Source organism: Neolamprologus multifasciatus, chromosome 4, assembly GCF_963576455.1.
Source record: "Neolamprologus multifasciatus chromosome 4, fNeoMul1.2, whole genome shotgun sequence".
In the NCBI taxonomy this organism is placed as follows: Eukaryota; Metazoa; Chordata; class Actinopteri; order Cichliformes; family Cichlidae; genus Neolamprologus; species Neolamprologus multifasciatus.
Window position 1 is genome coordinate 26,947,877 of NC_140442.1, and position 21,454 is coordinate 26,969,330.

The following is a 21,454-nucleotide window of genomic DNA, read 5'->3' on the forward strand; positions in this document are numbered from 1 at the left end:
CAGTCACAACATGAAATGTAATTAAAAAAAAATATTGTCCCTTCATAAGTAATACATTTTATATCAACTAACTAAAGACTGCAACTTTAATACTTGTGTAACAAGCTTGTCAACTGGGATACAAGACACTGAATAATTCTGATCTGACTCTCTTTTTTTGTATCGGTATTTACATTTGTTTTCAAACTTTCTTTCTTTGTACCACAGTGCCATCTGCTGGTTGTCTGTCCATAATACAGGAGTAATTTGTTTTAGTATTTAGTCTGAGTTTATAATTGATGTGTCTATAGTGATCCTTTTTTTCATATGGATTAATGATACACTGATAAAAACAAAACAAAACAAAACAAAACCTGCTGTATTAGCTTTTTTTTAAAGCTAATACTTACTTTCAGAGTAGGTTTACAGGATTACACAGAAACATTGTAAGGATAATAATGTATTGTGTTTTAACAAATAAAAATAATTTTTGAATAAGGTATACTAATGCCAATATATAAATTACATTTTGTACTAATATCAGTTAATTGTGTTAAATTTATATCAGCTCAGCTCTTTAGCAGTGTGTACTGTTAAAGCTTAAGTTTCAGATCACTTTGGTGCACAGAATAGCAAAAATCAGAACATCATGCAGTTCTGACTATATCTTAAAGTAACTTACTCTGCATAGAATGCGTCTTTAGATTTTATCCTGTTAAAATGCTTCAGTAACGTAATCTCTGCTATTGTGATTTGCTAAAAGCCACATGTCCAGACTCAGTCTGGATACATCTGGTCCTCGCGGAAATAAAATTCAAACATAACAGCATGCAGTGTAAGAAGAAACAGCAAAATATATTTTCCCTTGGTGAGAAGTCTTGGACAGCATCATTCATGATGTTTTTCACAATATCAAATACTGCAAACATCTCCATACATAGGGAGAACATTATTAGCAGTTTTGAAAGAATTTTGTGGAGATATAAATGACATGTGTGATTTGTACATTTTACCAAGATAAAAAGCAATTAGACCGTTCACTGGGATGAAGTGTACCAGAGCAGATCAAAGTGCTGATCTCTGAAGAGTGCATTTAATACAGCGCATTGGATTCAAACTGATTGACCTTCAGACACACAATGACACCATGGGCCGTGTGTATCTTGCCTGTAAGAAATGCAAATCCAGCTCCATAAATATGTTTTAATTCCCCTAATGCGCCCACAGCCTGTTTAAAAAATGGGGGGGGGGGGGGGGGGGGGGGACCTCAATCCCCTCACGAATCCTTTTAGAGAAAGCATGTAATGAAGGCATGAGAGGGAGAAAAGGATTATAGTGTGTTTTGACATGGATTCTTTTTTTTACAATTCCTCTCAGTGACACACAGACACACAGAAAGGGGGCAGAGTGGGAGTTTGGGGCCTTTTTCTGTGTTGTAAAACTTTATTGCAATCTGGGGCCTGGCTGTCATGGTAACTGGTTATATGAGCTTGCCTGGGGGTGGATTGCAGGGTGGGGTGGGGGGTGGGGGTGGGGGGCACCATTTTCAAAAAAGTGTGTGTGTCTGCAAATCTTCCTCTGTTTATAATTATGGGGAGAGAGAGAGAGTGTATATATCCATTAAGAAATTACAAAAGACAGAAAGGGAGGGAGAGAGAAAAAAATGAACTGTCATTTTTGAAAACAGAAGGCCAATCTCCAAAGCCTGTTACTTATTTACATACACACAGATTGAAGCACACACTGTCTATAGATTAAAGGGATATATAGACTTTAGGGATTGTGGATAAATCTAAGGGTGTGTTATCCACAGCAAACCCCTGCCCACATCACTTGTAAATTCAGCCTTTGATGATTTAAAATTTCAGCAAGCTAGAGAAAAGAGCATGTTTACAGACAAGATTGTACTCATTATAAGAAAGCTGAGGAGGGCATGACATTATTAATAAAAGTGTATCTGGACACCACATGTGTTCTCATCTGCAGAATTTGAGAGACTATTTTTTACAAAGCATCCACTTGGACTTCAGATGCAACCCAGATCCATGTGTTTTGTGTTTCAAATGTGTGATAGTGGCCGTATTACATATTGATCATGTAATAATTAGACAGTTTAAGATGCTCATGTTCAACACTAAACTTTTATTATTTATACTGGGTTTACATTCTGGAGGCCAATGAGACCTCTGTTTTGGATTAGAAAGAGTCCATTTCTAAAATAAGTTGATTGTTAAAATAAGTTGATGGTTGGTATGGACAGATGTTTATCTTGGAGCTTCTCCCATACATCGGTCAATATTTCTGTTACATCTTCTTCATAAGTGCCCCATCTAAGAACCATCGCTCCTTTATAACAATTTAACATTACTGGAAAAAGATGTACTTGTTTGCATGTTCTTTTTCCAGTGTTCACAAAACCAAGTGTACACGAATCTCCAATTATTCTTTTACAAATGCATAGTTGTAGTCAGTAGTGTACACTGAAGAAAAAATGAGCAATTTCACAGATTCTTTGCTATACATTGCACAAAATGCATAAAACATGCTATGAATAACATAATGAGTTAACTTGTGGTGCCTCCAGATGATTTTAAATCTAAAAACTATAAATCTAAAAATACAAATATAAAAACTGGCATGGACTTCACCGCGTTTAGCTCCTGTTGGTCTCTCATGCCAAGATTCTCTCCTCTTCTCTGTGTGCTGTTATTGTCTTTGCCCATGGTTGAGACTCATTCTGGGTTCCCCTATAATCACCCACCTATCTCCAATGAGCTTATCAAGGCCATTACTTAATATAATGACTGGCAGTCAGTCTTTGGTGCACTGGTAAGCTATACAGTTATTGAAACTGGTTCACTGTGTTGTTATCCTGCTCCTGTTTTTTTCTGGATACTGACCATTTGTCTCTTCTGCACAGATTCCTGGATTCTTTTTTCTGGTGTTGAGTGAGCCTAACCCGAGTTGAGAGGAGTTTCTTGTGTATAACTGGATTTTTAGACTCTTTTTCTCCATGGACCCTTTGATCACTGTTTCCCTCATTTTGCAGTGTGGTGTTGCTGACTTCACTGGAAATAAAACTGAACTTTGAGTTTCCAAGTCCAGCATTTGAGTCCAGCTGGCCTATATTGGCTATGATAAAAACGCAATTATAGGCTTAGTTTAGTACAAATTTAAAATGAAGCACAGTCTGGGTGTCCTTTTTTAGGATCATATATGTCAACATTTATAGAACAACTGTTGTTAAGTCATTGGCTGTAGACAGAAAAAAATCAAGCAACAAAATGTCTGAGAATCTATATTTATTACCGATGCTCATCAGGGAAATAGAAATACAGAAATCAAAGAGATTCTTCAGGAATGGTGATGCTATTTTTCAAACGTGTGCACCCACTTCTTGTTTATAAAGTCATTAAGATATATGCTGTATAATCATTGAAGTTTGGAGCCACATCTCATTTCTATATATTTAGTAGAATAATGAGAACTAGTTGGGGTGAGAGATGCAAATATAAATGAAAGTAGAACATATACAATTTGAACTAGATTTAAGGTTAATATTTGGTATGACCATGTGTATTTATTGATCTAGAGCCTGAACTTTTTTAGGCAAGCTTTATTGTCATTTTTTTAAGTTGCTTCTCCAGAACTATTGGATTTCTTCTTTGTACGTTGGCTACCTTTTGTGCTGTTCTCTGTCAAGCATGATCCTACACTGCTTCATTAATGATGAGAATGATAGTGTTCCATTGTTTGGTTTTCTATTCAGCTACAACTTTACTGCAATAATTATATAATTGTACTGCACTGGCAGTATGTTTGGGATGATTATCATGCTAAGAAATGAACCTGTGCCAACCAGCCATTCCCTAGATGGCATTGCATGGTGTATCAAAATCTGATGGCACTTTTCGACATTCATAATATGATTACACTTTACAAGATTCCCAACACTACTATTTAAATGCAGCCTCAAACCAGCTTTATCTGTTTATCTGCCTTAAGAATGGCTTCTTGACATCATCCCTTCCAGGTCCTGGTTCATTCTTTGCTGGATTGTTTTCCCTGTTTCTTTAGGACATGACATGCACATACTTGTCATTTGCTGTAAATAGCAGATGTAGCACATAATGCTGTAGATGTGCCAGCACAGTTTGACAGCAACAGAGCTGTGAGGTAGATGGATATATATATAGAGAAAATGTTTATATGAGGAGAAAAACAATACTTTTGCCTTAGCAAGACTTGCTTCAAGTAACCACTGCATGTCTGTGTTTGCAGTAGCAAAAAGGTATATTTTAAGCTGATGATAGAGTGATTGATATCCATGAATTCTGAAAGTTGTATATTATTGTTTTTATGAATTATTGGCAATTCTGTAAGTTTTGATAAATTTTTCTACATCATACTGCATTTAATCATTAGTTATTATTAATCTCTGGCTTTCTTACACAGTGTGGTTTTGTTCTGTCTTCTTCCCTTCACCCCCAACTGTTGTGGCAGATGGCTGCACCTCCCTGAGCCTTGTTCTGCCAGAGGTTTCTTCCTGTTAAAATAGAGTTTTCCCTTCCCATCGTCGTCAAGTACTTGCTCTTAATGTTTTGTTTGATTAGTGGAGTCTTTTTGTAGGGTTCTAAAAACACCATCTACAAAATCTGTGGACAATAAATGCTGACATTTCTTTTTGGTAAAAAAGAAACGTCAGCATTTACTGAAATGTGTGTGTGTGTGGGTGTTTGTGTGTGTCATGTTTCCAGCTTAAAAGAAGACCCATGCTGCTACACAAGCTTAGAAACTTGTATTCGGTGGGGAAATTCCACTACGGGCTGCAACAGTAATTGGATGCAGCTTGACAGTCAGGGCGACTTCGCCTCAGTCTCCTGCCCCCTTATAAGCGGTGAAATACGATTGGTTCTTGTTTGAAGCGACGGTGAAATATGAAAATATGGCAAAAATATTTAATTATGCCTGCAGATTATTTAATAATATATAAGAAAATTACGTCAGAACTTCCGAGCGCTTTGGGCGTGGCATGCCCGAAACTGTCATTGGCTGCCTAAAATTTTGGCTCCCTCTAAAATTCTTCGCTATAGAGCACACTGAAGGTTTGTGTACAGTTAACAATATGTATCAGCTGTGTAATGGACGACCGTCCTCGGCCCTCATCGTAGCCACCTCGGAAATCAAATCACCGGTGTTCTCTAGCAATCCATCTTCAATATCCGTTACGATAACGTCTCTAGATTGTGCATAAAGATCACGAGCCGGTATCAATGGCAGGAGAGAGCTACAGCATCCCGTGCCGTCAGGTGAGATCATGGCAGGATTAACAAGTTAAAAATCCCTGGGGAAATTTTTTTGGTGGACCCTAGGCAATTTGTTTAGACTACCAATCTCTTTCTCTTTCTGATTACAGCAACCTGGCGTTTTCATTCAGATCCATCGAAAGTTTCAGGTCATATATCTCTGCGACTGTGAAGTGATGAAGGCAACCTCCGGAGCAGCTTGCAGTCAACTTCACAAGTTAACTACAATGTTTTCATACTGAACTGGTTGATCAGAAATGTCAGTTTTCATAAAAGTTGGACATTCCTTTTTTGTTTTGTCCCTTTTTAAGCTATTCTCTGTCATGCCTGTTTCATCCATCTTGGAAGTTTTGTGTGTGTATTTCTAAATTTACATATATGTAGGCTATACATAGGCCTATAGATATACATACACGATACACACACACACACACACACCAACAGTTTTTTTGGGATGAGCTATTGCCGGATGAGCTATAGTGGGATATTTACCTTTTTATTTTTATTTTATTTTTTGCAGTATACCATCAAAAGCGATCCCATGGTGCCCTCACCTGCCCACATCACTCGCGAGACAAACCGGCAGCGCAGGTAGCCACCCAACACATTCCTCGTCATGCATTGTTCTCATATTTGCCGCGGGTCCGGCTTCTGGACTTTAGTCTGGACTGTAGTCCGCTCCAGGAGTGTGACTTGGGTATCTAAAACTACAACCAGAGAGGTCCTCCTTCACTACAAACGCAGACCTTGACTTCCAGTGAGAATGAATGACTGCTACATACGACGGCTGCTTAATTACATAAGAGAAGAGGAAGGGGGACAAGGAGTGGAGAACGGATATAACATAAAGAAATAACATGCCATTCTGTTCTGGTCGAATTTAGCCGTAGAAAAAGCAGTATCACTGAATGGGACAGCCAGATGGAGGGACAGCGGCCCACAAGAACACGGTATGGACGAGTTAACCTGTAGGATCGAGAGAAATTAGAAAATGAGATTTAGATAATGAATAGACGTAGCAGAAGAAGGGCTGGGATAAATTAATTCAGAGAGAGGAGGGCACTCGGGAAGGTGTAGCTAAGGGATCTCTGCACTCAAAAAAACAATTCATTGGATGAACGTAATTTTATCTTGCCACTTATATTCCATCTAAACAAATCATGTTATATTAATCCATCTTGATTGTGTTGTGTCAACACAATATATGTGTGTAGGTTTAACATAATATTAACATTAACATTCAATTAATTTGACTTTTGTTCAATCAACATGTTTGCACCACGTTAGTCTAATTAAATTTATTTAAATCCATCTTATATTGTTTAAACACTTTGGCACATCAAACATCAGTCTTGTTAATGAACTAGTAAAATATTTATTTGTTACACCAATGATAATCTTGTTGAATGAATGAAATGTAACTTATGTCTGTAGTACATGTTGTATTCATATTAAGTAATGTTCAAAAAAAAAAAAAAAAAAAAATCAATGGATTTACAGCAACTTCCAATCCACCCATCTTCTTATCTTTATCTGGGCTGCGGAAGTGATAGGGCAAGAGGGACAAGGTACATCCTGGACAGGTCGCCAGTGGCGGGTAGGTGACAGTCTAACTTCCGTGTCGCTTGGCTGGCTGGTTGTTATGAGAGAATAACTTAAAAATACAATAACTTATATAATATACGCATATTATAACTTATTTCCCCCACTACTTTTCTTCCTGAAATGGATGTATCGCTTCTTTAGAATTTAATTACCCACTTCCCGCATACAGCTGGCCACCAGGAAGGCAACAATGCAATGCCGACAGATCTAACAAGCGGCTGATTGTAGCTCCCGAGGTTGGTGGTTCGATCTCTGCCTGCTCCAGTCTGGATGCCACGTGTCCAGGATCCCACGTGTCTGAATGTTAAATAGAGAAGCACTTATGAATAGAAAAAAGTCTTTGCAAGGGTGAATGTGGCATGTTTTATATAGCACTTTGAGTGCAGGTAAGGTAGTAATAACCATGTAAGACCCAGTCCATAACAAGTAAAATGAAGGGAAAAAGTATAATATAATAATATAAAAGTCCTCTGTGAACCAAAACGCACTCTCTTGTTGTCTCTTGTTAACTGTTTTTAAATTTTACTAATTCAGGAAGTAGATTCTTCTTTTTCAAGGAACCAATAAATGCTTCTTTTTTTATTTATTTATTAATTATCATTTCTAGCTTCTAACACATCTACTGTACTTCTTGGAGGGTGCAGGAGAGCAAGAGCAAGAGAAAGAGATGCCTTGCAGAAATCGCGGAATGGAGGGGACATTATTGGGAATTATCACTGTTTAAACCAGAGGTTTCACACACTGTGACAAGTGTGCATCCAGGTGGCCGGTACCACAGAAAGCGAATGCTAAAGTGTTTTCTGCCATTTATACTCATGATCTATACTGATACCTCTGACTGGGTATCGATCAGTGACTGTAAAACGGTTTAGATATCCTGTAGCCTAATAATAATCAACACGTTCTCACTCCCGAGGCATAATATTTTACGCTAGGTGAAATCGTCAACATGTTACGCTTCCGGGCATCCAACACGTTCCTAAATGACGAGATCAGAAAAATGAGGAAACATGAGAACCGTTTGGAATCAGTCTACACATATTCGTTAATTTTCCTCAACACTCTTAAGTCTGATCCTAACAGCCATAATAACACAATTATGTATATATGATTGTAGTTTGTAGTTTTTATTTAGTTCTTATGCTGCGACAAGCGTTGTTTTGGTAAGTACGACTGTCGATCCAAATAACATCTGTAACATTAGATAAACTGATGTTACTATAAAATGATATCCTGTTATTCTGGTTAAATTGTGATGGTATCTTAGGCTGATGCGTTTGGCATAAGCATTATAAGAACATTGAATAATGTGCTGAGTTAGTAGTAGTAGTAGTATTAACTCAAAGTTCTTCCCAGAGTTTATTCTCCCTGTTTGTTAAAATAACACTGTACTCTGTTACAGAAGACTTTAATTGTTATTGTCAAATGTCATACAAAGTAAATATATTAGATTTTAACTTTTTGATTTTGTTTACCCCATGTACTGTATTACAACCGCTACTAGTACTACTACTAAAACTAAAGTAGTATGAATAATGATAATAATGTATTTTTTCATAGTTTCTTACCTTGTTTCGACTGTGCCTAGAAAGGGTTTGGTCCGATAATAAATACAGTGATACAAGGATACACAGTTGCCCTTTTTATCTTAATTTCTTGTCTGTTTATATTTATTCAAATTCATCAGAAAAAAAATCTGATATGGAAAACAAAAATGAATGTTTACTCCAGTTATACATTACAATTTTTTTCTGATTAAGCACATTTTTGTAACTATTGGCTATTTTTGCAAAACTCTACACACAAATAAGAAAACTCTTCACCCAATCAGCAAAACATTGTAGTTTTCTTGTAAAAGCGAATAACCCTTGCTTAACTCTCCACACCTTTGTAAAAATGGTATTTTCGTATCCAACAGTTAACACAAGCCATCACATTAATAAACACACAATGCACCAACTACACACTGATGGTATGAATGAAAAACACATCTGGCTTTTGCTTTCTCTGTGCACAAGTCATGTCAGATTGAGGTCATACTTTTGTCATAGGTCCATAAACATAGACGGATCCAAACTTCAAGTACTGGTGTTTAGTCAAACACATCAAAACAAACACAAGTGTTTATTTCAAGTCAAAACAAAATAGTAATTTCACTGAGGAAAAAAAATAAATCAATCTACATCGCGTCGTCTCTCTGGCCACAAAATTTCATCTACATCACATGCAATGTCCTCTAGTTCAAGGCACTGGGGAAAATATCTACTGGAATTTTACATCTATGGTATTGTTGTGTTTCTCATTAGCATACGGCAGTGCTACAAGTCTTAGTGCAAAGTGACTGTACTAACCGATTCTCATTTCGAAATGTCCTTATGATGCTTGCTACAGTGTAGCGGCTCGAGTTAGGCTGAACCCGCTGGCCAGCTTCCCACAGGGTCATTCCATGGTTGATTACATGGTCCACTATTGTCAGCTTGCAAAGAAAAGCGTCTGGACTTCAGTAATTATATTTCTTACTCTTCTTACCCTTCCTCCTCCCCCTCCTCATCCTCCTCTTGCTTCTCCTTGTCCTCTTCCTCTAACTTCACCTCCTTGTCCTTTTCGTCCTCTTCGTCCTACTTCTTCACCTCCGCGTCCTCTTCCTCAGCCTCCTCTAATTCTCACTCTTCTTGCTCCCTCCATTGTACACATGGACAGCTTACCTGTAGCTCAGCGGTCCCCAACCTTTTTTGCGCCACGGACCGGTTTATGCCCGACAATATTTTCACGGACCGGCCTTTAAGGTGTCGCGGAAAAATACAACAAAATAAAACTAGTACCGGTACCGAAAAAAAAGAAGATTTATTCATAACACACGTGAAAAGACCCAGGAAGACATAGTTAAAGATAAAAACGATAACAAAATAACGCTGAAAACCGATAAAAACCCTGAAAACCATACATTTCACACCTGAGCCTCAACTCTCGCTGCCCGGTACCGGTCCGAGGCCCGGGGTTGGGGACCGCTGCTGTAGCTTATTTATAGTGCTTAGGCTGATTGCAAAGTGAACTACTTATCTAACACAGTTTTCACATGTGACAGTGTGCCAGACACTTGGCAAAATAGTGTACATAATAGCCATAAATGTGTATAGTTTTGCTAGGAGTGTGTTGATCATTTGGAAATTGAGTGTAAAGCAGTGAGTTGTGTTTACAGTTCTGCAAAAAGAGTGCGGTGCAGTGGATTGTGGATAGCCACAATTTTGCAAGGTGTGTGTTACAACATGGCAAACTTAGTGCACAGCAGTGTTTGTGCTTTTAGTTTTGCAAACTCAGTGAGTGGTTTTGCTATAAGTATTAATAGTTTTAGAAATTGTGCTATAAGAATCACAGTTAGGGTTTAAGCATTCAGAAAAAACTGTAAATGATGAATGGTATTTCTTTTAAAGTCACTACATGATATTTCCTGCTTTTGAAAGCTGTATTGTAGTAGTATTAATTAAAAAGATTAATGCATTGACATGTGTCCGATGTGTGTCGCCTTAAAGTCTTCTCCAGATGAGCCCCGATCAAGTCCTCACACCGATCAAGTGGAGCTGGACAACTTGTTTTACCAGTGCTTGACTCGACAGCGTCGCCTCATGGAAATTGACATAAACATCGACCTACCAGCCAGGTGACGATGAAGTTTCAGAACCTGAGAATTCAGGTAGCAGAGTATACCTGGAGCTGCAGTTTTGTTTCAGGTCTGATGGACTGTTGGAGAAGAGGAGCTTGCAAATCTCGAAGCTGAAAAAATAATGAATACAGGGAACGTGTGAAGTGTCTTGTTTGTATACATATGTGCATATACATTATGCACACACACACACACACACACACACACACACACACACACACACACACACACACACACACACACACACACACACTTATTTGGACTCGTATGTGTATTCTGCTGTGTTTGCCTGCATATATGGTCAAGGGACATGAATCGCATTGTGTCCCAGCATGCATGCAACCCACTCCCCAGTAGAACTGTAGAACTAAAATGCTCTATTGATTTTTTTTTTCACAAACTACAGGTAAGTGTGCCTAACTGAACCTGAGGGCTTCTTTTCTTTAGATTTTAGATTCTATTAGTTTTTTTTTTTTTTTTTTGTCTAGTTTGTCTGTTGTTACCTAACACTTAATAGAAAACTCATGGCTCACATGTAAGGTCCTTAAGTTATATATTTAATTTAGATTAGATGAATATATGAAAAATATACTAGAATCAGTTATGAAGAACATAAATCCTATATTTAGATACATACAGATTTCTGATCATTGTTTTATTCCTTTGCATTAGCATGGTTTTTTAAGAACAGCTTCTCTAAATCTGTTCTGTTGGTTCCGTGGCTGAAGCTTGTAACTTTTCTTTTTCTTTTAAACATGGGACAGTTTTCCAGATATAGTGTGTTATTTTAGAGTGGAAAGTTTAAAGAACGTACACTATTTTTAGATTTTTAATTTTCCAACGAAAGCCCTTTATATGGGAAGTACTATTTTTAACATGCATCATGCATCAGTCTAGTTTGGCTTTATAGTTTAAAAAAATAAAGTAATTTTAGCCTGTCCTTCTAAAGAACTACGTTAAAGTCACATTTGACTATGTTAAATATAAACACTGTCACATGTTTTACCTGGTTATTGTTCTCATTAGAAACTTTATATATTCGAAGTTAGCTTTTAACAAGCATGTAATGAATCCATTTTATTTAGCTGTTTTTTTAAAAAAAACACATATCTCTTTAGGCCTAAACTGACGGTGGTAATACCACACATTCAGACACTTAGTAGATGGTGTTTTTAGTATTATATGTGCAAGTCTAATTTGGTTGTATGAGGTCTACATTGACCTTCTGTGATGTAAGTTTATAACAGTCACACAGCCATTAAATATTAAATCAGCTTCTAAATAATTTATGTTTTTTCTCCCTCTGCTTTGTGTCTTTGAGGCTTGGACCAACACTCCCCACATTACATGAGTGGTAAGTATTTTGGTTTTACAATATATTAGTAATTTTCAGTGACATTTATATTAATCAGGCTAAACTTTAATCATACCAGATCAACCTGTTTTACTTATTGTTTCATTTCTGCTTTAGTTTGGGGAAGTTGTTTCTTTACTGGTCTTTTCCTGTCTTCTCTTATTAGACTTGAGATATGACTGCACTATGCTGTTACTGTTGACTTAAATAAATTCTACAAGACAAGCTGAGTAAGTAAATGCAAACAAGGACAGTTTGATCTGCATTTTTTGAAAGATCATATCCCACAAACTTAGTTTAGAGGGTCTACACTGTATATAGTTAAGTCTGCAGGTTTTTGAACAGTGAAATTTGTTTTGTGCCTGATTTATTCTGCAGATCACCAGGATGAAAAGTTATTGGCCGTGTTTCCATAGCCTTTTTTAAAAATATGATTTCAATTCAATTCAATTCAATTTTATTTATATAGCGCCAAATCACAACAAAAGTCGCCTCAAGGCGCTTAATTTGATTTTATGACATTATTGTGTGTCAGGTGGTGGTCAGGGGTATCCAGACTGACAAGCGGGACATTAAATGTCACCTCTCCAGTGGGGAGAGAACCTGAGATTGTCTAAATCTGGTTCTGTTCTATAGCAAATGCAAATAAATAAATAAAAAATGTTTTAAGAAAGCAAATAAGTTGGTGTTCTAAAGAATATGATTGTTTGCTTGTCTTCTTTGACACCAGGGAAGATGAGTCCTCCATCACAGATGGTGTGGTCAGTAAGGATGGTCACCTGCAGGGAAGTTGGGACAATGTTAAAGACTTTCTTCTGCACTTACATTAGGACCACCTAAATCCATGACGGTCATTCAGGCAGTAATACCAGGACTGCAAACAAGCCATCCTTAAAATATTACAACATACAAGCTTCTGTGTTTGAATGCAAAACAAATATGTTGTTTGATCTAGAGATTGCACTTGTGGCTGAACAATAAATACTTTTAACTTTAATTATATAAGTAATGTAACTTGCAATACAAAGTAATGGGGAGTATAAACATAGTTTCACAATAATTAAATCTGATACTTTGTTAATAACCTTACAGTGAAACAACGATGGCAATGCAATTGTTTGTTGTTCAGTAGAACAGTGTCCAGTATGTTGGCTGATATGCGTTTTTGCATTTGAAAATAAAAGTTGGGCTGATTTTAAAAACCCAGTCTTAGTCTTTTTGAATCATACTTACATTCAGTGTTATATTAATATAAGTGTTGTACTAGAAATTTCAAGAATGACAAAACATAATGTGATTTTTTTAAGTTACTACAAATTGTTTTTAATTTAGTAGAACTTGAAATGTTTGTCAGTGGGTAAACAATTAGTATTGCACAGTCAAAAACAACAAGTTGTTCTTAGTACTTGAAATGAATAAGTTGTCCTAATGTAGCTATCTTAAGTAGGCTTTACTTAGTTTTTTTGAGGCAATGAGTTTGCATAGTTTTTTAAAGTTCTGGGAACTAATGAGGTTATACAGTGTACACACATATATACATCCATACAGAAAAGTGGGGCTTGAATCTGTTTCAGCATATTGTGAAAGTGTTTCGAAACTATTTTAGACAGATGGCTGCCGTTTGTTTGTTGGGGTTTTCTCTGTATTGTAGATGAATTGAACTGAATTAATTAATTATTATGATCTCTGTTGGGAGCTGTATTGAAATGTAATTTTAAAATGCATTTTAACAAAATGCAATTAAATAGAGACTTGGGCAGGTTATTCACTAAGCATCTTAAAACACTGTTTGACATCATAACTTCAAATTTTGTTGAAGAAGAAAGAATGTGTTTTAAGAAAAAAAGACTTTTAAGTTATTTTGGTAAATATTATTGAGCACCCAAGTAGCTGAGCATGAGTGGTGATCACAGTGTTTACATATGACACACATAATCTACAATAAGAGAACAGCTTGGCAGTAATTGTACAAGTTTTTGTGTTAACTGCTCTGAGTACATATGTAATGTCTATAAAATAACAAAATAAGATATTGCAATTTACAAATGTAACAAATATTCAACATCAGTTGTAGTTTTTGTTTTGTTGTTTTTTGAAATTTTGTTTTTTGTATTCATTTATTTGTTTTTTATGCATTAAATTATTACAATCAAAGTAGAGATTAACATAGCATCAAACTAGTGATATCATCACCAGTATTACTGTTAATGGTAAAGAAAATGTATTGTTAGCAACATGGTTTGTTCCACAAGGACTGTATTTAAGTCTTTCATAAGACAACTTCAGGATGACATCATGCTCAAGTAGCATTTTCACTATAACTGGCAAGCTCCAGTAATGTAGTGGTCTCTTCATAGATACTAAAAAAGTATTGTCCTGTTTCCTGACTTATCTGGGTTAAGGGTTTAAGATGGTAGAAAGTAAGGTCAAGTATAAAATATTACCTTACAGTAAATATCCAATCTGCTTAGCCAGTTGGGATTCTTATTATTTTATTATTATTATAAATTTTGTTTATTATTATAATAAAAAATTGATGGAGATTGGAACATGTAAAAACATAATAGAAGAGTGGCAGTCAAAAGTGGATGTGCTTTCCTCAACATAAAGATTACCCTGTTTCATTACAGGCTAAATCTGACACCCTGGGTCACATTATTTTGCATGAGAAGCAATCCACAAGACTCCAGTGTGGAGCTTTAATCAGAAACACATGCTGTTGCAACAACCAGCGCCCATCCATTTTTTAGGAGATTAGAGGAGAGGAGAGGAGAGGAGAGGAGGAAAAGAAAAGACACTGAGGAAAGGAAAATACTCACTGGGAAAATATGGCAAACATGGAGTGCAGGGTAAGAAGGGTGGAGAAACAGAAGGAAATAAACAAGAGCTTTCTAAAGGAGGCAGTAAGGACAGTTCCCCAGCTGCAGGACTGCAGGCGCCATGTTGAGACAGCAACATTTCTGTCCCACCATATTGTCTCAAGCTTCATATCTGTTCTTACTCCCTGCCTGCTCATCTATGTATCTCTTTCCTTTTCCTCTCTCTCTTTGCCACTTTTGATGTTTTACCAAGGGGTAATTATCTGTCTTGTTTATTTGTGGCTAGAGAAAGTACAGGCGGCAGCTGTAGACGTTGTGTATATTACGGTAGAGTATTGCCTTATGGTGGCCGAATTGCCTTTTATTGTCTATTGGTGGTCAATAAAATACACCCAAAAGGAAGGTTTCTACCCTATGGAATGTCTGCTTTATTATTCTTCCTGTCTGTTGCATTCTCTTTTAATACCCTCATGTCAGATTTTCTGAGACTGAATTGAAACTTTTTGTCTGTGTATGTTTTTTTTTTTACATGCATTCTAGTCTACAAAACCAACCCTAGACATGATTTCAAATTTCTTTTCATATCAGAGTCACACCTGGATATTCATTAAGCCAAGCAGCAACCTGGTGCTGAATGGATTTTACTTGTTAGACATGATTTATGGCAGCAGGCTGACCTCTTACTGCTGGATTTAACCACACACAATCCAACAAATTTGATCAAAACCAGAAAAAGGCAATACTCTAAGGCTTGAACCTATCACAAAAAACCCTAAGGGAGCTATTATACTTGCGTGACAGCTAAAATACTGTCAATTAACATGGATTTACATCCTGAACACAGTCACACAAAAGCATGCTGTCGCATGTTGCATGCTTGCCTAGAACAGGCAATGTAAAGTTGACACAGTGGATATTGCAAGTAAACATAGCGAGATATTAAAGAACATTTTTTTCTTGCATTTTTATTTATTGTTACATGTGTGACCATCAGTTCTTTTAGTATTATAGTATTGTAATATGAAATTTGTTTGAGTGGAGTCAGATTCAAGAAGGACTCAGACTCAAGTGAGTTGAGAGTTTAGGCTGATATGAAGCACAAAAGTAAAACTAATTTATAATTTTTGCACATTTCAATCCAGGGAAAAGCAGAATGTCTTGCACAAGATAGTGTGTAGGCCAAGCTGTAAAACTAAAAAAAAGGCACGAGTAAGTGGCTCTATAGTGTAGTTTTAAAAAAAAATATTTCTATATTTTATATTTTTTTATATTATTATTTTTTTATGTTCACATAACAACCCAAAAATCCTCTAGTTTGATCCGAGGAAGAAATACTTTCCCCTCTGCCGTTGTATCCGTACAAATATGTCTGAAGAGCTTTCCTTGTTCACTAATTTTTACAGTCCAAGGTTTTCGATCTTAGATTGCAAGCCCCATCTCCAAGTGGCCCTAAAATGTTCCCCTCTGCCAAAGCTTCAGAGAAGTTTTTATTGCATTTAAAAATTAGGCATTGGCTTCACTGAGTTTTATTCAGTTTTTGTGTTGAGATTCCAGAATAAATTGGAGTTCTTTTATTTTCAGTGTTGGTGGCCACTGCTGCTGTCATTCATAAAGCTTCTGGATTCAAACAGGAGATGTGAAATGTAGTTTTTTCAAGTTGTTGGTCTGTATGATTAAGATAACAGGAACCTGAAACTGCCTGAGTCACACCAGCTGCATGCCACCAGCCTGAAAAGAGGCGTAAATCAAGCACATCCTAGCACTAGTTGTAGCTGCTGTTTATTGTGTGCTGGTAACAAAAACACAAACAGAAAAAAGTACTTTGTCCTGTCCCACTAAATAAACAGTCTATTGGATAAAATGATTGTAAATACGAGCCTTCTTCATGTGGTATTGCTGTGGTGTAACCCATCATCCCATTTGGTGATTATGTTCTACCACAAAAAAGTAAAAATAAATAAATAAATAAATGGAAAAGTGGATTTTGTGAAAATGATGGAAATAGCTGTCGATACATGCTTCAAGGAGAGACAGAAACACTGCATGATGCATGAGAGTGGACCACATTTTTTGCAGAAAGTGCAATCTGAAAAAGATATGAAACCGTAGTTGCAGGGGCAAATGTAGCTTTAAGGAATTAAGGAGAATGTGGACCCATGTGCAGAACTGCAGATATATTTAACAAACAAAAATGTGATCTCAACTGAGGCTGAGACTTCTGGAAAAAAAAACAGAGCCCAATAAGCAAAGTACTAACATGGAGAAAACCAACCGGGAAAACATGCAGAAACAGATTAGCAGGCAATCAGAATAACAGAACAAGAACAGACTAACAAAGGATTCAGATAGATCAGAGGCTAATCAGGCAAAAGCAACATGGGTGGGGCAAAATAGTGAAAAAGCTGAAACTAATCACATTAACAAAATAGGGGAAGCAAAATGAAATACAACAGAAATGAGTCAAGAGGTTAACAAAATAAAACAGGATGTAACTAAACACAGAGACATTGACAGACAAGTTGAGACAAGGAGGGAAAGACTAAGAAAAAATAGGAGCAGACTAAACCAAATATGTTGAAGCAGAATATTAAGTGAGCCAAAGAACTTAAGACTCAAGATGCCTAGGCAAGTGTCAACCAATAATAAGCAAACTAAGAGCCAAATGGAGAATAAAATGATAAAGAAGAATTCAAAAGTCCACAAACTGAGTCCAAAACCTAAAACCATGAGAGCAGCTAGGCAGCATTGCATAGTGATCTGTAGGATGACTTTGGAAATGAAGCAAAGGAAGTGTGTGAAGGCCCAGGCAAGCATTAAGTGGTGGAAGCAGAAGAAAGAAAATGTTACACAGAGTTCAGACAGGAGTTGAAACAGGCTCTCGGTGGTGGGGAAGACTTACTACGTGACGGGGAAACTGGCAAGAAGGTATTTGGTGTGCCCTCTGGAAACAGGAAAGAGAACAAGGAGACTTGGTGAAATAAGAAAGAACAGGAAAATACTCAAAGGAAGAACAAACAAAAATGGGACAGTCAGGAGATAAAGAAAGTAGACAAGAGTACTCTGAGGCAAGGCATACAGCAAAGCGATGGGTGGCAAAGGAAAGCGATTATAGTGATTTGCATATGAGGCTGGATACTAAAGAAGGAGAAGAGGACTTCCATAGATTAACTAGACAGAGAGAGGGCTGGAAAGGATGTGCAGCATAAGACATCTCCAGGGCAATGTGCATGCCTTCAGAGTGAGTCTTGAAAATGAAAAAATATGCATATATTAAAAAAACAGTTATAAATAAAGTGCCATTTGAAAACTCTTTTTAGAAGAAATTCATGGTAAAAAGTATTTTACATTTTTGTCTTTGCATTATTATGTAATACAACTATATGCTATTCAAAAATTGTCACTAGCTGTCTTCTGCAATGTGATTTCGTTTAATTTTATTAGTGTGTGCTAAAATATGCGACTTTACAGGGCGGTTTTATTTAGTCATTTATTTCCACATTTTAACTAGCCAATACTCACATATTACAGATCCTGATTTAATTTTGTGGTGAGAGAAGCCACTGAAAGATTGATGCTTTAATAGTTTTTTTGAGATATTCATATTCAAACATTGTCCAGGATTTCAATACTGCTGGCAAAAATGTCCTCTGAGGCTATGTATTGTAGAACAAATGTTAGCAAAAGCATGAATTTAACTAAGATTTATAAATCTCTATTCTCAATAAAAGAATGATTGTAGGTAGTGATGGTACCAAATCATGAATTACTAAGCCAGGCAAAAAAATAAAATAAATCCTTTTAATGCATTTAATAAATGCTTTGTTTTTTATATTCTGCACCCACCTTAACAGACCCATAATTTTGGTCTCCTGTAGATTTTTAAGATACTGTAATTACATCAGCAGCACGACTATCATCCCTACATAGAGCAACGAAGTGCCTGAACGTAAAAGATATCGTGGACTTATTAACAATATCCCTATTTGAGTCAAATGATATAAGATGAATTATCAGCAGCTGTACTATAGTTAAGATGTTTCCAGACATTACTTGTCGCCGTGAGCCCGTCCAGCATAACGATATGGTTCTACTTTTTTCCTGCTGCTTAACTAATGATTAATACTGACTTCACTGTGGCTGTAGCTTAGGAGGGAGAGCAGTCATCTAGTCATCCTAACGTTGCTGGTTTGTATGCCAAACATGGGCACGATACTAACTCCAAGTTGGTCCGATGCATCTATCAGTGTTAGATAGAAAGATTTAAGCATAAAAAACCGCTTGTGTGAATAGGTGAATTGGGGGGGGGGGGGGGGGGGGGGGGTATGTATAGGACGTATTGAATCCTTTGAAAGCCTCCTTAAGCTTTTCAGCTGAGAAATATGATGATCTACGACGTTCAGCCACGTGGTCGTTATTAAAATATATAGATCGCATCAATCACACAGGTTATCATACTCAGCAGGTTTTATTGTAAGGTAACAACCGTTACCTTTAATAAGAATATAAAGCCTAAATGAGCCATTGTAAATCATATGAGTAAGTGTTAACGATTTCTTTTAATTATTTATTATTAATTTATTTTATTTTTTTAGACTTATTATTACACCGCCATTACTGGAGTGGTAAACGCTGACCTCCACTGCAAATATGACTTTATTACATGGCAGTTATTTTACCAGAAGCATGCATCAGTGTTAATCTGATAGTTTAATTTTTGCAGTATCTGTTATCACATTTGGGAATTTTTTTCTTGTAGAATTAACACTGAAACAGTCTGTTCCCCTGGTTTTGTACTCAAGGTTCATAATATTTGAGATTTTCTTGATTTTTAGAAATAATTCAAAAACATATTAATTACATTACACTAAAATATTAATGTGACCACGTGATCATGCCTATTGAAACAGACTACTTCTACAAACAAAATAGAAAATGCAGTTTAATATCAGAAAGAACTGAACAGAAGAGGAAACGATGACTGTATGTGTGTTAACTCATTATGCATATTCCAGGAAAAAAGGTTATGTTTCTTTTAATGCAACGGAGAATACTTGACACCCTCACTCTATTTCAGAAGATAATGAAATTTATGTTATTGCCTATTTTGCGCTCCTTTCAAAACGTTTCCGCCGTTTAGGAAAAAAGGAACAGCGGATGAAGAAAAAATGCCAGTATGAGGGGAAATGAAATATTTAAATATTAAAAGTTCCTGAGACAGAATGTTGAGACCCCTTTCCCCCAGGGAAACTAACCGACTGAACAATTAACCGACCGATTCTGTATTAAATTAAATACAAATACCACAGGGACTAGTTGATTAAAAAAAAAAAATCAGATCAAAGGGCTAATGAATATATTTTATCTAAGTAAAACTAAAAAAAATTAAAATCAATTTAAAAATAATATTTACCTTTAAAAAAAGAAAAGAAAAAAATGTCTCCAAGTCGATGATTTGAGCTGCTTTTCTCAAATATTAAATATCTACATAATGAGCTGTGTCAATGCTACATTTATATATTATTATTATTTTGTTTTTGTTTTGTTTTGCGACAAAATAATTTAGAAAATTGTTAAGTTCGCGTTATTTTTCTTACCCCACCGACTACATTTATTTAATTTTAACTTTATTGTGATTAACAGCCAAAATACCTTTAACTTTAGATCTAATTTGTAATTGGTTACAGTGTGATGGTGGAGCTTTCGCTGTGGGAAAAACCAACTAGGTTTACTTAAAAATATTCACTTTAGTATATCCGGCACACTGCGATCATTTTCTTTTCAATTTCAATATCTGAACATAGAGCAATGCATGAAGTAAAGTCATCTTCATCATACATGTAAATTGCTTTCTTACACTTTATTTTTTAATTGACTCAGCTGGCTTCATTCTCACTAAACGACTCCTGCGATCGATATTAAGATAATATTTAACAGAAAACACACAAAACAGAAAAAGTGAGATATTGGAAATGGATTTAGTGCAATGTAAATGGCTTTACTGGTTGCACCCCCCCCCCCCCTTAAAAGAAATAAATGAGAAAGGGTTAGGGGGAAAGTCCGATTAGTTTGGTTACAGCTTCAGCTTTGTTTTCTGTGAAGTTGCCGTTAAAGCTCGGCACTTTGACTAAAACGAAGATAAAAACATAAAAGTTGAACAGACGAGGCTGAATTCTGCACATGTACTTCATTATGCTCAGTTTTCGCAGTGAAATTGTGTTTTTTTGGTCACCGACGTCTTTCCAGTTGTTTCATGCTTTTGTGCCAATCTGTGCCATGTCAGATGGGAAATATTTTCTCTACAGGATATTTGAAGAGAACATCTAATTGGGTATGGGCAATGTTAACAAAACGAGCATGACGGTGTTGGATTTTGTTTGTGTGTCTATGAAGGTTATTTTCCAAACTCTCTTTAGTCATACCACTGAAGATGTTGAAATTTAAGGTGGTTTGCAGAAAAATTCTTTTAGCTTTTTCAGCACCACTGTCTCCAATTAACTCCTCGAGTTGGCAGAACGCCCTGCAGGGCGGAGGCCCACCGACAATTAAAATTCCCACAGTCTGTGGTCTGAAAAAGAAAAATATCCCTAGCATTTATGCCTGCAAAACAGTATGTATTTTTCTACTCTAAACATATCGAAAATAATGCTAATTAATGCTTAACAATTTGAACTGTCCGGTTAATTGGCACTTATGTGGCAATGTGCTACACTGCTTCACAACGCACCTCATT

The 21,454-nt window shown here is 36.3% G+C and overlaps 1 long non-coding RNA gene across 1 annotated transcript in view; it reads left to right on the plus strand.

Moving 5' to 3' along the window:
- The window catches only part of LOC146520668 (uncharacterized), a 489,613-nt gene that overhangs the window by 175,182 nt on the left and 292,977 nt on the right, over positions 1–21,454 (plus strand). The window lies entirely within an intron of this gene.